General features: G+C 40.9%; 1 long non-coding RNA gene across 1 annotated transcript; it reads left to right on the top strand.

Annotated features, from left to right (window-relative positions):
- Nucleotides 1-4,264: 4,264 nt before the first annotated feature.
- Nucleotides 4,265-9,949, top strand: LOC133551662 (uncharacterized). The gene is made up of 4 exons (XR_009806542.1): nucleotides 4,265-4,824; nucleotides 5,804-5,887; nucleotides 5,996-6,061; nucleotides 9,589-9,949. It is a non-coding gene; the product is annotated as an uncharacterized LOC133551662 (long non-coding RNA).
- Nucleotides 9,950-13,024: the final 3,075 nt, after the last annotated feature.

The following is a 13,024-nucleotide window of genomic DNA, read 5'->3' as shown; positions in this document are numbered from 1 at the left end:
CAATTTGATCGATAGATAGACGGACGGACTAACATTAGCTTGCTGGCTTAAATGCTAACATGAAAACACGACGTCAACATTTTTGTCGTATGCTGGCATGTTGGGAAGTATTTGCAATCCCAAAGATGCGGAGAATCTCAGGCAGCGTGCAGGTAATATTTCTCTACAAGGCAATGTAACACAAACTGGTGCTAGCTTAGCGTAATATTAATATAAACAAAGTGAAACCATAGGTAGCATGAAACTTACAACAAAACCAACAAAAATACCGTCGTCTGTAGCAACTGACCAGCAACTAAGACAGGGAAAACAGCAGAATACATAGGGGAGAGATGAGGGGCAGAAACAGGTAAGGACGCTAATCAATAACAGAGAGCAGATTTGAGCTAATCAGCTACCTGGCAACAAGAAAACAAAACCAAGAGAGCGGAGGAGCATTGAAAAACATAACTGGCCACTAAACTAAGGAGAAAAATCCACAGAGTCTAACATGGTTTGAAAAATCTATAACGGTTTTTCCCCATTAACATACAGTACACCATACACCAATATAAACTTGAATAAACACATTGCTGTCTGTGCAACTAAGATATTATTACAAACATATTTAATGAGTCTAATAAAAATAATATGGCTCTTAAGAAACCAGAATACTACAACCCCTGGCAAGAATTAAGTGTTTCTATAACTGTTTTACTATGCTTGATCTGACAATGAAACTGTTACCGACTACCACAATTTATGTCTTTGATTTATTTTAGTGTTTCTTACACCAGAAAGTTGCTGTTTGAAATGAATATAGTTTTGAGTCATGTTTCCAACTGTTTTCTTTCTACAAAATTAAACAACTGGATGAACATCTTCCAGGTCTGGTGATTCCATAATTATCTCGGGTTTGTTTTTCAATGTTTCCACTGCCAAGAAATTATTTGAAATCTTTTAAACAACACTTGGTTAAAATTGAGCAAAATGTCAAACAAAGTACTAATAAAATCTAGTTTAGGAAACTGTTCAAGTGGGGCGGTATAGCTCGATTGATAGAGCGGCCGTGCTAGCAACTTGAGGGTTGCAGGTTCGATTTCTGCTTCCGCCATCCTAGTCACTGCTGTTGTGTCCTTGGGCAAGACACTTTACCCACCTGCTCCCAGTGCCACCCACACTGGTTTAAATGTAACTTAGATATTGGGTTTCACTATGTAAAGTGCTTTGAGTCACTAGAGAAAAAGCGCTATATAAATATAAATCACTTCACTTCACTTCAAACTCAGTACTCAGTACAAAGCAGAAGAATCCTCTGAATTTGTTGAAAAATTAGATAAACGTACTCATCTCATCTCGTGATTTTTAACTTATTTACCTATTTATTGAAAACTTTGTTATTTATTATTTGTGGAGTAAATTGTGTATGTATGGAGAACAGGAAGTGAATAAATGTACTACCAATTGCCATGAAATGGAAGAGGTGTAAGACTAAATAAGCTCTGCTTCTTCATTCTCCTTTGAAATAAACTTAAACCATAAACCATATCATGGTTACAATGATAACAGTGACGATTTAGTCACAACAACAATCACAATAAATTGTCATACCTAACTGCATGTATTTCTTGGTGTAAGCTTACTCTTCATCTCCTAAACAGCTTCACCAAAAATAATGTTTAAAAAGTCCAAACAAGTACCCCTACTGAGTTGCTTGTGCTATCATTTTTTCTGACATACACCAAATGTTGACGTTATTATTAGACCCCAAAAGTCAGGTTGACTTAAAATGTCTTCTACAGCTCTGCAAAACACCCTTTATAACTTTACGATGTTGACAATTACAATTTGGGAGACACCTTTAGGGGAAGGACAGGCACATGTGTGTAAAATTTAAGCGGGATCGGATTGCAAAACATGGACCGGAATATCTTCACGAGAGAGAATTAACTCCTAATTTTGGGACACATCTGCAACCCAATCAAAGCATTTTCAACCAACCCAAAGGGGTCGCCATGTAAACCAAAAGATTTACCGTATTTTTCGGATTATAAGTCGCTCCGGAGTATATATATCGCACCGGCTGAAAATGCATAATAAAGAAGAAAAAAACATATATGTCGCACTGGCGTCTAAGTCGCATTTTTGGGGGAAATGTATTTGATAAAATCCAACCCCAAGAATAGACATTTGAAAGGCAATTTAAAATTAATAGAGAATAGTGAACAACAGGCTGAATAAGTGTACGTTATATGACGCATAAACAACCAACTGCCTGGTATGTTAACGTAACATATTATGGTAAGAGTCATTCAAATAACTATAACATATAGGACATGCTATACGTTTACCAAACAATCTGTCACTCCTAATCGATAAATCCAATGAAATCTTCTTCCTCGATGTCGCTTCTAATCAACTCTGCCAACTCCAAAAGAATGCGCCGAATTCCTCTTGTCGTTTTCTGCTGCATATTTCACTACGTCCATCTTGTAATCTGCAGTACATGATTTCCTTTTCGGTGCCATTTTTGTTCAGCCCTTCTCAGTTTTTAGAAGTTACCGCCAACGATGAAATGATCTATTGCAATAGCTACGGCAGTAGCATATAGCAGTTAGCATTCAATGACCCACAATGCACTTCTGCCATGACCCTCCCCCGCCAAATTCTTATTGGTTGACGTGTATGTGACGATTGCTGACATTTTCTTCGTCTCTTCCGCGAATGAGAAATAATATTATTTGATATTTTACGGTAATTTCACATATAAGTCGCTCCGGATTATATGTCGCACCCCCGGCCAAACTATGAAAAAAACTGCGACTTATAGTCCGAAAAAACGGTACTTCAAAATGCAGCTCGCCATAAAAGGTCAGTGAGATACTTTCTTAAAGGAAAACAGCACTTTTTTGGAATATTGCTTGTCATTCACAATCCTTATGTGAGACAAGAACACACTTTCCCTTTCCTCTGCGTTCTAAATGTTACGTCTGTTCGGCATTGTGATGCCGGGTTCGATTCCCTCGAGGATGCGTCAACAAGTGAACACAGCAAAGGTAAGAATATAAACAATTTATTTAACGAAAATGATTTATGAAAACAAAACACTGGTGCTAATAAAAAGGCAAACCAAAGATGCTAGCAAAAAAGCTAGGACATACAACAATGAGAACTAAACTGGCACGTAGGCACATAAAAGAGCAAAACAAAACATACGGCATGAGAGCTGGAATGAGAAAAGGGTGTAGCGTGAAAAGCTAGTGAGAATATACATACGATGACAAGAGTGCAGACGTAACTCTTTGCATGAAAGCAAATTATGAACCCAGGCTGAACAAACAAAAGAGGACGGCTTATAAAATGACGGTGATTATCTGTAGCAGGTGTGCGGGGCGTGAGCAGCAGGTGAACTGATGAGTGACCATGGTGACAAAGTAAACAGGAAATAAGGAGTCGGAGAAATATACAAAATAGAAAAATAAATAGTGTAGATCTGAGCAGCAGATCGCAACAGTATTCCCCCCCAACAAAAGACAGATACCAGATGTCTCAAAAAACACAAACAAAAACTTGAACCCCCTCCCCAAAACCAGAAAGTTCACAAACGAAGGGAGGGCGGAGGGAGGCCACGGTGGAGGGTCGCCAGATCGCATGTCCCCGAATCCACCGAGGACACATCATGTGGCGGCGGCGGGTGGAACGCCGCTGCCGAAAAAATTTGGCGGGCGACCTCGAAAAGGCCACATTAGTGGCCGCCTCGTAGGATGAGGTGCCCGGCGAGGCGGACGACCCGGGCACGGCCACATCCGTGGCCGACATGGAGGAGGGAGTGTCTGGCGAGGAGGACGACCTCGCAGAGGCCACGTCCGTGGTCGACGACGCCTCAGCACCGAAATCCCAGCAGGCTTGGAAGCAGCAGACGAGGGTGCGGGGACTGCAGCCAAAGCAGGCCCGAGTGCAGCTGGCGAGGATGATGCGGGTGCTGCAGCCGAAGAAGGCGTCGGAGGCAGCGTGGTAGCCGCAGGAGTCGTCGGAAGCGGCGTGGTAGTCGCAGGAGTCGTCGGAGGCGGCGTGGTAGCTGCAGGAGTCGTCGGAGGTGGCGTGGTAGCCGCAGGAGTCGTCGGCGTAGAAGCAGACGGCGACGTCGTAGGCGTGACTGGTGTGGACGCCGACTCCTCCCCTTTAACTTGTACACAATTGGAAGGCGAAAAAACACTATACTTGGGCGGTGAAAGAGGTTTAAACGGTGGGGTAGAAGAAAAACTAGCTGACTGAGGTTGACTAGAATAATGAGAAAAAATATCCTGATAATTATGTATTTTATCATAAATGTTATTGGTATTCGAAAAAGGTTGGGAATGAGAATTACTGTCCACAATATAAAAATCTTCTGAAAAAATGTCATCAACAGAGGCCGGTGTTGCGTCACCGGTGGGCGTTCCTCAAATGTCGTCATCGCTTGTGTCAGAAAAAGTGTCATGGCAGCTGAAGGAATGATTTGAAAAAAAAACAAGCAGGATTACCGGTAATGACGGGTGAATCCTGGACGGGGTGAAACTTGCTGTGTCCATGGGGAGGAATAAGTGGTGCTGGAACATTACCGCAGCGCGGGGGACCACTCCACTGGACCCCCCGCCTCTTCGGGGCAGCGCGAACGGCTTCGGAGGAGACTTCAGGTCCACAGCCGAGTCTTTCCTGCTCCCAAGCCATGAGCTCCAACCACAACCCTAAGTCGAAGGGTTCCTCCCTCTGGTTCGACGCCAGGGAATTCTTTTTTGCTGGGTTCATACTGTGATGCCGGGTTCGATTCCCTCGAGGATGCGTCAACAAGTGAACACAGCAGAGGTAAGAATATAAACAATTTATTTAACGAAAATGATTTATGAAAACAAAACACTGGTGCTAATAAAAAGGCAAACCAAAGACGCTAGCAAAAAAGCTAGGACATACAAAAATGAGAACTAAATTGGCACGTAGGCACATAAAAGAGCAAAACAAAACATACAGCATGAGAGCTGGAAGGAGAAAAGGGTTAAGCGTGAAAAGCTAGCGAGAATATACATACGATGACAAGAGTGCAGACGTAACTCATTGCGTGAAAGCAAATTATGAACCCAGGCTGAACAAACAAAAGAGGACGGCTTATAAAGTGACGGTGATTATCTGTAGCAGGTGTGCGGGGCGTGAGCAGCAGGTGAACTGATGAGTGACCATGGTGACAAAGTAAACAGGAAATAAGGAGTCGGAGAAATATACAAAATAGAAAAATAAATAGTGTAGATCTGAGCAGCAGATCGCAACACTAAATAGTGAAAAACTGCTAGTATGAAGTCGTTAACAATATAGGCAATCGGAATCCGATATCTAAAAACCATCAAAAAGTCTGCAACAGCATTTCATATACATGCTGCAAGTATATCAGTGACGTGCAGTCAGGGAAAAGAGAAAAATGGAAAAAGAAAAAAATAATTATTATATTGTTATATATATCCAGTGATTACACTGTAAAGTTATTTTCCATTTAACTTCACCAGTTTTAAATTATTTTTTATTCAAAATTGCTTAATTTTCACATTTGCCGTTCAAATACTGAGAATTACTTGCAGTGAGTCACAGCCAGCTGAGCCTCCTCTTCCCCATGGATTGCGCAATGACTCTGCTAACTGCTGGCCTGCTGTGCAGTGAGACCGTATTGCTATATGAATTATATTATACATTTCCATAGTTTAGTTAGCTGAGGTATATAATGTACAATGTATTTTGTCAACAACTGTATGTGTGTAATGTATTTCTTGTGCTGGGCAATCATAAAACGGCTCCGAAGACGGACTATGTGAGGCACCTGTTCTCCGGCCCCCTGGCGGTAGAGGGCGCTAGTGATCCCAGAGATCATTCTTGCACTACTCGGGTAAGCCTGCATGGGGACAACTGAAGCCGGTATGTTTTAAAGTTGTCGTCTGCCTGCACATCGTAAAAACAACCGTCCAACATTTTACAACTAATTCTAAACTTATAGGTGCCGACCATCAGGGCCGAGTTGCGACGAAAGAGTGTGTCGATGTTGAGATATTAAGCCGAGGTGGTAAGTCTATCTGTTTGCTAATAGAAGCTACTAGCCGTACCCATGTATTTTGTATGGGCGGTTAGAATCGGGTTTTAATCCCGTTTCCTCCAATGTTTCTGATCTGATTGAATTTATATTTATGTCGAGTCTTTATTTTGGGTACTTAAATATGGTGACTGAGTATTGTGGTGTTTTAAGGCCATCTGCATTTTTTATGCTACAGTAAAAACAATGACTGAACATGGCCGCTGGAGTGCGGTTACACCTGTCATAGTGACAACACTGTTCACTGTCGTGTTTGTTATTTCGTACATACATGTGATTATTTAATATTGTTAATGTTATCAGTATTATCGCTAATAATGATAATAATAAGTGTAATTTATTTATACTATACTATAGCTAAAGTACCTGCTACATTAAGTTAAAGTACCAATGATTGTCACACACACACTAAGTGTGGTGAAATTTGTCCTCTGCATTTGACCCATCCCCTTGTTCACCCCCTGGGAGGTGAGGGGAGCAGTGAGCAGCAGCAGCCAGGAATCATTTTTGGTGATTTAACCCCCAATTCCAACCCTTGATGCTGAGTGCCAAGCAGGGAAGAATGCTGGTATGAGCTTTTAAATATAACCCGTTAATTGCTGCCAATCAAATGGTGAATAAGATACTCTATAGGGTTAATATGTTTATAAATCTGACTGTGATGAAGTCAGTGCCTCACCAGCCATGAACCTCACCGCATGTCACTTAAGTATATATGTAATGTATTACCAGGTTCATTAAAGAGCGCTCAACAACAGCAAAAAGAGCACTTTCTGTTTAATGGTAGACTTTGTGGAGCCTCGGAGCTTTATCAAGTAGCACTCATGCTCAAAGTTTCAAATTAGAACAAAAAAGAACATCTGCTCATCGGTTGATGGCATAGTTGTATCTTTCAGCACTTGTGCTCTCCTGGTGAACTCAGAATAATCCAAATCATAATCAGAAATACTTTATTAATCCCTGAGGGGAAATTAACATTTTCAGCACATTCCCTTTCAAGATCATAAACCTCACCCCTCTGATGAAAAATGCTTCAGATAGATGTTGTCGGGTTTTATGCTGCCACAACGTGTCAAGTTGGTAGTGTGTGGATTTTAAAAGTTGAACAACTTCTCGGCTTGATGCCTCAACCCTCTACAAAACCCAAAACCAGTGAAGTTGGCACGTTGTGCAATTCAGAAAAAAAAAACAGAATACAATGATTTGCAAATCCTTTTCAACTTATATTCAATTGAAGAGACCGCAAAGACAAGATATTTAATATTCGAACGGAGAAACTTTATTTTTTTTTGTAAATAATCATTACCTTAGAATTTAATGGCAGCAAAACACATCGCAAAAAAAATAGCAGAGAAGAACGTTTACCACTGTGTTACATGGCCTTTCCTTTTAACTACAATCAGTAAACGTTTGGGAACTGAGGAGATCAATTTTTGAAGCTTTTCAGGTGTAATTCTTTCCCATTCTTGTTTGATGTACAGCTTAAGTTGTTCAACAGTCCGGGGTCTCCATTGTCAAATTTAACTCTTCATAATCATTTCGCAAAAATGACTAATGATCTATTGCTAACGATGGATTCTGATGCGTCATCTATGTTGCTGCTCCTCGATCTTAGCGCTGCTTTCGATACTGTCGATCATAATATTTTATTAGAACGTATCAAAACACGAATTGGTATGTCAGACTTAGCCCTGTCTTGGTTTAACTCTTATCTTACTGATAGGATGCAGTGTGTCTCCCATAACAATGTGACCTCGGACTACGTTAAGGTAACGTGTGGAGTTCCCCAGGGTTCGGTCCTTGGCCCTGCACTCTTCAGCATCTACATGCTGCCGCTAGGTGACATCATACGCAAATACGGTGTTAGCTTTCACTGTTATGCTGATGACACCCAACTCTACATGCCACTAAAGCTGACCAACACGCCGGATTGTAGTCAGCTGGAGGCGTGTCTTAATGAAATTAAACAATGGATGTCCGCTAACTTTTTGTATCTCAACGCCAAAAAAACGGAAATGCTGATTATCGGTCCTGCTAGACACCGAACTCTATTTAATAATACAACTCTAACATTTGACAACCAAACAATTAAACAAGGCGACACGGTAAAGAATCTGGGTTTTGTCTTCGACCCAACTCTCTCCTTTGAGGCACACATTAAAAGCGTTACTAAAACGGCCTTCTTTCATCTCCGTAATATCGCTAAAATTCGCTCCATTCTGTCCACTAAAGACACTGAGATCATTATCCATGCGTTTGTTACGTCTCGCCTCGACTACTGTAACGTATTATTTTCGGGGCTCCCCATGTCTAGCATTAAAAGATTACAGTTGGTACAAAATGCGGCTGCTAGACTTTTGACAAGAACAAGAAAGTTTGATCACATTACGCCTGTACTGGCTCACCTGCACTGGCTTCCTGTGCACTTAAGATGTGACTTTAAGGTTTTACTACTTACGTATAAAATATTACACGGTCTAGCTCCATCCTATCTTGCCGATTGTATTGTACCATATGTCCCGGCAAGAAATCTGCGTTCAAAGGACTCCGGCTTATTAGTGATTCCCAAAGCCCAAAAAAAGTCTGCGGGCTATAGAGCGTTTTCCGTTCGGGCTCCAGTACTCTGGAATGCCTTTAAATAGACTCCCTTTTTAGACCAGTTGATCTGCCGTTTCTTTTCTTTTTCTTCTAAGTCCCACTCTCCCTTGTGGAGGGGGTCCGGTCCGATCCGGTGGCCATGTACTGCTCGCCTTTGTATCGGCTGGGGACATCTCTGCGCTGCTGATCCGCCTCCGCTTGGGATGGTTTCCTGCTGGCTCCGCTGAGAACGGGACTCTCGCTGCTGTGTTGGATCCGCTTTGGACTGGACTCTCGCGACTGTGTTGGATCCATTATGGATTGAACTTTCACAGTATCATGTTGAACTTTCACAGTATCATGTTAGACCCGCTCGACATCCATTGCTTTCCTCCTCTCCAAGGTTCTCATAGTCATCATTGTCACCGACGTCCCACTGGGTCATTATTGTCACCGATGTCCCACTGGGTGTGAGTTTTCCTTGCCCTTATATGGGCCTACCGAGGATGTCGTAGTGGTTTGTGCAGCCCTTTGAGACACTAGTGATTTAGGGCTATATAAGTAAACATTGATTGATTGATAATGTGCCTAACATTTTCAATGGGAGACAAGTCTGGACAACAGACAGGTCAGTCTAGTACCCACACTCTTTAACTACGAAGCCACGCTGTTGTAACACGTGGCTTGGCATTGTCTTGCTGAAATAAGCAGGGGCGTCCATGACAACGTTGCTTGGATGGCAATATCTGTTGCTCCAAAACCTGTATGTACCTTTCAGCATTAATGGTGCCTTCACAGATGTGTAACCTACCCATACCTTGGCCACTAATATACCCCTATACCATCACTGATGCTGGCTTTTGAACTTTGCGCCTACAACAATCCATATGGTTAATTTCCTCTTTTCTTTTCCGACTGGGAAGAGGTGGAGCCGACGGGCTGACGGCGGGGCAGGGCACGTTGCAGCCCTGCCCAAGATGGCGGCAAGGAAGCGGAGAATGCGGCGGAGCAGAGAGGCGGGGTGTGCCGGGAGCGACGCCGCCGCAATCTAATTCAGGTGCGTGGCTCACACACCAGGACACAATTAATGTATCTCCTCACACTGTATAAAAGGGGAGAAGGAGGAGGGATCGAGGCAGAAGGAGATGGAATGTCCGCAGCAGTGGCTGGAGAGAAGCAGACAGCAAGACGCGAGAGACGAGGAGCGAGACACGGAGCGCAGGCAGTGGGAGCGACAACGGCGAAAAAGACATCGATTATTGAAAAATAAAAGGGTCAAACCTGCTAGAGAGATGTCATTCCTGGGTGGTCAGTTGAACCCGAGCGGCGACAGGGAACGTCGTCCACACCAACGTACACAGTTTCCAAAAAAAATTTGAAATGTGGACTCATCCAACCACAAAACACTTTTCCACTTTGCATCAGTCCATCTTAGAGGAGGTCAGGCCCATCAAAGCTGGCTGCGTTTCTGGGTGTTGTTGATAAATGGCATTTTTTTCTTTTGCATAGTACAGTTTTAACTTGCACTTACAGATGTAGCGACAGACTGTAGTAACTGACAGTGGTTTTCTGAAGTGTTCCTGAGTCCATGTGGTGATATATTTTACACAATGATGTTGTTTTTTGGTGCAGTACCGCCTGAGGGGTCGAATGTCAATAATATCATTGCTTACGTGCAGTGATTTCTCCAGATTCTCTTAACCTTTACAGACCGTAGATGGTGAAATCCCTAAATTTCTTGCAATAGTTTGTTGAGAAATGTTGTCCTTAAACTGTTGGACAATTTGCTCATGGAGTTGTTCACAAAGTGGTGACCCTCACCCCATCCTTGTTTGTGAATAACTGAGCATTTCATGGAAGCAGCTTTTATACCCAATCCTGGCACCCACCTGTTCCCAATTAGCCTGTTCACCTGTGGGATGTTCCAAAAAAGTATTTGTGCCAGCTTTATTGAAAAATGTTGCAGGCACCAAATTCCAAATGAGCTAATATTTGAAAAAATTAACAACATTTTCCAGTTCGAACGTTAAGTACTTGTATTTGCAGTCTATTCAATTGAATTTAAGTTGAAAAGGGTTTGCAAATCATTGTATTCTGTTTTTATTTACGATTTACACAACGTGCCAACTTCACTGGTTTTGGGTTTTGTTCTTTACAGGTGAGATGCAGGATTTAAAATCGAGCATTAAATTTGACTAAATCAAAGGCAATACATCAGCAGAAGCTGCTCAAGCTCCTTCTTTATCCATTTCATTGCGAGTCATAGCCAATGTTACTAGCAGCTCAAGCTAGCAAGTAGCTAGCTAGTGGTCAGAGGAGCAGTGTGAGCAAGGCAATGTGCCGCCGCGCCAGAAAAGTAGTTCCTCTGTGTTAGCCTTTACAATAACAATTTGGCTATAGCGTGATCCAGTGGTCACCAACCTTTTTGAAACCAAGAGCCACTTATTGGGTACTGATTAATGCAAAGGGCTACCAGTTTGATACACACTTTAATAAATTGCCAGAAATAGCCAATTTGCTTGATTTACCTTTAATAAATAAATCTCTATATAGAAAAAAATGGGTATTTCTGTCCGTCGTTCCGTTGTACATTTTTTTTCCTTTTACGGAAGGTTTTTTGTAGAGAATAAATGATGAAAAAAACACTTAATTGAACGGTTTAAAAGAGGAGAAAACAGGAAAAAAACGAAAATTAAATTTTGAAACATAGTTTATCTTCAATTTCGACTCTTTAAAGTTCAAAATTCAACAGAAAAAAAGAAGAGAAAAACTAGCTAATTCGAATCTTTTTGAAAAAAAAAAAAAATAATTTATGGAACATCATTTGTAATTTTTCTTGACTAAGATTAATTTTAGAATTTTGATGACCTGTTTTAAATAGGTTAAAATCCAATCTGCACTTTGTTAGAATATATAACAAATTGGACCAAGCTGTATTTCTAACAAAGACAAATCATTATTTCTTCTAGATTTTCCGGAACAATAATTTTAAAATAAATTCAAAATATTTGGAAATAAGACTTAAATTTGATTCTACAGATTTTCTAGATTTGCCAGAATATTTTTTTTGAATTTTAATCATAATAAGTTTGAAGAAATATTTCACAAATATTCTTCATCGAAAAAACAGAAGCTAAAATGAAGAATTAAATTTAAATGTATTTATTATTCTTTACAATAAAAAAATAAATTTACTTGAACAGTGATTTGAATTGTCAGGAAAGAAGAAGAAGGAATTTAAAAGGTAAAAAGGTAAATGTGTTTAAAAATTCTAAAATAATTTTTAAGGTTGTATTTTTTTCTCTAAAAAATGTCGTTCTGAAAGTTATAAGAAGCAAAGTAAAAAAATAAATTAATTTATGTAAACAAGTGAACACCAAGTCTTTAAAATATTTTCTTGGATTTTCCAATTCTATTTGAGTTTTGACTCTCTCAGAATCAAAAATGCGAGACCAGCTTGCTAGTAAATAAATAAAATTTGAAAAATAGAGGCAGCTCACTGGTAAGTGCTGCTATTTGAGCTATTTTTAGAACAGGCCAGCGGGCAACTTATCTGGTCCTTACGGGCGACCTGCTGCCCGTGGGCACCGGGTTGGTGACCCCTGGCGTGGTCAATATACAGGTCACGGCATGCAAAAGGACCTTTCTGATGGTTTTTAGAGGTCTTTAACGGCAGATCAATCCCAATTCCCTGCTTTGTTTGCTACTTCACACTAGCAGTGTTTTACTATTTAGAATACATGTTCTTTTCTCACATGGGGATTGTGGATGATGGGCAATGCAGTTTCTCTTCCAGCCTTGGACTTGTGGACTTCGTGGACAATTTTTGGACAAAGGACTGGGGACATATTCAGCACAGGTTCTTCCATTTGTAAAAAAAAAAAAAAAGAATGTTTTTTTCCTCAACTTGTTAACATCAGGCCAAGGCAAGACTATCAGTCTATTTAATATGTGTCTGGGGGTTCTGTAATATCACTGATATTTATTTTCTAAGAAAATAAATATGAAAATAAAAAATAAAAACATTAATAAAACTGAGATGAGCAGGAAAGATGACACAATTATTTGCAAAATCAAAACAAATGTGCTCCCACATTTTTTTCCCTCCCCTCAATAGTTTTTTTTCTGTCTTTGAACCTTTCACTTCCTAGGCAGCCACATACTCTTTGAACAATCACGTTCCCTGGCATGAGAGTGCTATGTAATTAAGTCAGGGGAGTTGGGCCTTTGCAACGTGCCTCCTCTCGCCTGCCTCTTCCTGTGGAGGATTACTGCCATCTTCAGGGCAGGCGGGGGGGAGGAAAAGAGCATCAGAAACAAGCTTAGACGATCAAATATTCATGTATTTGCTGTGGCGAC

This window comes from Nerophis ophidion, linkage group LG04 (genome assembly GCF_033978795.1).
Source record: "Nerophis ophidion isolate RoL-2023_Sa linkage group LG04, RoL_Noph_v1.0, whole genome shotgun sequence".
Lineage (NCBI taxonomy): Eukaryota > Metazoa > Chordata > Actinopteri > Syngnathiformes > Syngnathidae > Nerophis > Nerophis ophidion.
Note: the sequence above shows the minus strand (reverse complement) of the source record. Positions and strands in the feature narration are given on the sequence as shown.